This window comes from Vitis riparia, chromosome 3 (assembly GCF_004353265.1).
Source record: "Vitis riparia cultivar Riparia Gloire de Montpellier isolate 1030 chromosome 3, EGFV_Vit.rip_1.0, whole genome shotgun sequence".
Classification (NCBI taxonomy): Eukaryota; Viridiplantae; Streptophyta; class Magnoliopsida; order Vitales; family Vitaceae; genus Vitis; species Vitis riparia.
This window is the reverse complement of record NC_048433.1, coordinates 8602346-8606157: the sequence shown is the minus strand read 5'-3', so window position 1 is coordinate 8606157 and position 3812 is coordinate 8602346.

The following is a 3812-nucleotide window of genomic DNA, read 5'->3' as shown; positions in this document are numbered from 1 at the left end:
AATGCAAAGGTGCAGTGATAGGAAAAGATAATGAGAGAAACGTGTCCCTAGGTCCAAGGCTCATGAAACTCCCAAACAATGCATGCATACATTAAAGGGCCCCTGTCCCGGTGTGAAAATGTAAGCAAGGTGATAAGAAAGAAAGGCTATAATACGCATGTGAGGCTCAATGGGCTAGCAACAGACTATGTATCACAAAGGAATAACAAGGTAATGGCTAACCGAAATGATGGCCACCCATCCTGCGACCATGGTCTCAAACATAGTACCTCTTTAGCTGATCCACATTGGTTGGCTCTGAGAACCGGTTTCCGTCTAAATCCATCAGCCATGCAGCGCCCTCTGGGGTCAACTCCCTGATGAAATAAGGTCCGCTCCAGTTGGGTCTGAACTTCCCTCTAGGATCTCTGATCAATCCCCTGATGACTTTCAAGACTAAGTCACCTACATGTAGTGGTCTGGGCTTGACCCGCTTTTTGAAAGCGCGGGCCATCTTCCTCTGATATGCACGAACATGGTCTGCTGCTCTCAATCTCCTCTCATCTAGGAGATTGAGCTGATCAAATCGAGCCTGAGCCCAATCTGTCTCGGGAATCTGCTGCTCTAGTGCTACCCTCAACGAACCTATCTCAATCTCAACGGGTAGCACCGCCTCCATGCCATATACCAATGAGTAGGGTGTGGCGCCTGTAGAGGTGCGAAAAGAGGTCCGATAAGCCCACAATGCAAATGGGAGCTTCTCCGACCAATCTCGAGAAGTCTCAATCATCCTCCGTAATATCCTCTTAATATTCTTATTCGCGGCCTCTACTGCCCCATTCGTCTGCGGCCTGTACGCAGACGACCTATGATGTCGGATGCTATATCGCTGCACCAAGGTGTCAACCTCTGCCCTGAAATGTACCCCTCTATCCGAAATCAGCTCATGAGGGACTCCATAGCGACAAATAATGTGTGATCTGATGAAACTAGCAACTCCAGACGACGTCAATCTCGCATATGAAGCAGCCTCCACCCACTTGGTGAAGTAATCGATGGCGACCAGGATGAACTCATGACCACTGGAAGATTTCGGCGAAATCTTCCCGATGATGTCAATACCCCATACGGAAAATGGCCATGGCGAAGTAAGTGCATGCAACTCGGAGGGCGGCACGTGAATGAGATCTCCATGTATCTGACACTCGAGACATCTCTGGACGAACTGGCAACAATCCGTCTCCATGGTCAACCAGAAATAGCCGGTCCTCATGATCTTACGGGCCAACATATGCCCTCCCATATGTGGTCCGCAGACTCCGGCATGAACCTCTCGCATCACTCTATCGGCAGAGGCCCGATCCAAACATAATAGCAGCATCCCATCAGGTGATCGTCTATATAGCGTCTCGCCACAAATCACGAATCGGGTGGCCAACTGTCTCAATGCTCTCCTATCCTTGGCCGTGGCGGCCTCAGGATATACGCCGAGTCTCAAAAAGTGATATATGTCATGGTACCAAGGCAAACCATCATCTATACCTGTATCATCAATCAAACAACAGTATGCAGGAGCAGATCTCGACTCGATCAACAATGGGCGAACAGTGGCATCAGTAGGTATGGCAATCATGGAAGCTAGAGTAGCTAAGGCGTCAGCAAACTGGTTCTGCGCTCTAGGCAGATGGGTATATCTCAAATCGTCAAATCTCCCAACCAGTAGCTCCAAATACGCGTGATAAGGCCTAAGCTTCACATCTCTAGTCTTCCACTCGCCCTGAATCTGTCTCAATACCAGATTGGAGTCACCAAACACCTCCATCTGTCTAATGCCGAGCTCTAGAGCCGTCTCTAATCCCAAAATGCAAGCCTCATACTCAACAATGTTGTTCGTGGCCGGATGATGATCCGAGAATGCCAAACGAACAGATCTGGGAATGTGATCACCATGAGGGGATATCAACAAGACGCCTATCCCATATCCAGCATGGTTGGCTGCACCATCAAAGTACATGCGCCAACCTGACTGACTAGTCACAGCAGCGACATCCTCGTCTGGGAAGTCATCATCAATGGCCCTGCCATCGGAAACCGGTAAAGAAGCTAGATGATCCGCGACAATGCTCCCTCTAATGGACTTCTGAGTGACATAATGAATGTCAAACTCAGTCAGAAGTACCAACCATCTCATGAGGCGACCGACCAGGGCGGGCCTGTCAAACAAATACCTCAGAGGATCTAGACGGGATATCAAGTGCACCGAATACTCGGTCATGTAATGTCTCAGTCGGCGAGTGGCCCAAACCAATGCCAAGCAATAACGCTCAACCGTGACATATCTCGTCTCGTAGTCTAGCATCCTCTTACTCAGATAATATATGGCCCGATCCTTGCCCGAATCATCGAGCTGAGCCAACATGCATCCCAAAGCCACGTCGGAGACGGATAGGTATAGGAGTAAAGGACGGCCTGGTGTAGGAGGCGCCAAGACTGGAGGCGACCGCAAGTACTCTCTGATCCTCTCAAATGCACGCTGACACTGATCATCCCAAACAGTAGGTTGACTCTTCCTCAAAGTCGGAAAATGGGCTCACAAATGTCTGTCAATCTGGCAATGAATCTATTGATGTACTGGAGTCTGCCCAGGAAGCCTCTGACCTCTCTCTCTGTCCTCGGTGCAGGCATGTCAAGAATGGCTCTAATCTTGTCCGGATCTACCTCTATGCCTCGCTCACTGACCATGTATCCCAAGAGTTTCCCAGAAGTCACTCCAAAAGTGCACTTCTTGGGATTCAGTCTCAATCCGAACTGCCTGATCCTCTCAAAGAATCTCTCTAGAGCTGCTAGATGATCTGATCTATCTCGGGATTTCACTATCATGTCGTCTACATAAACCTCGACATCCCGATGCATCATGTCATGAAAAAGCGTGGTCGCTGCTCTCTGATAAGTAGCTCCTGCGTTCTTCAATCCGAATGGCATGACTCGGTAGCAATAAGTACCCCACTCGGTAATGAAGGACGTCTTCTCCATGTCCTCTGGAGCCATCAAGATCTGACTGTACCCGGAAAATCCGTCCATAAAGGACAACATCGAATGACCTGCCGTACTGTCAACTAGCATGTCGATGTGTGGAAGAGGAAAATCATCCTTAGGACTGGCCTTGTTGAGATCTCGGAAATCAACACAGACTCTCACCTTGCCGTCCTTTTTGGGAACAGGGACGACATTGGCCAGCCACTCCGGGTACTCGACCACTGACAAGAATCCTACACTGAGCTGCTTCTGAATCTCCTCCTTCACCTGCAAGCTCCATCGAGGATGCAATCGTCTCAACTTCTGCTTAACTGGTCTGGCATGGGGCAGAAGTGGCAAACGATGCTGGACGATAGATGGATCAAGGCCTGGCATGTCCTCATAGGACCATGCAAAGACGTCTAGGTAGGATCTGAGCAGCTGGATGAGGCCATCTCTCTCATCTGTAGACAAATCCGATCCAATCCTCAACTCCCTAGGCTGGTCCGCTGTGCCGAAATCAACAATCTCTGTGTCCCCTACAGCAGGTGAAACTCTCTGATCAACGGGGTCCGAATCGGAATCGGGAGATGAGTCATCATCTGAATCATGCTGTGCAATCTCATCATCAATATCAAAAATCTGTGATGTGGGTGAAGATGGCGCGGATAAAGCAATATCACGAGACGCAGGCAAATACTCAAAAATGCTCAAATCCATAGATGAATCATGGAAAACAATGTCAGAACGGGAGACGAACCCCGACAGAACGTCAAATGAAAGAGGTGAGTCCACAAAGTCGGACACTCCCTCAACAA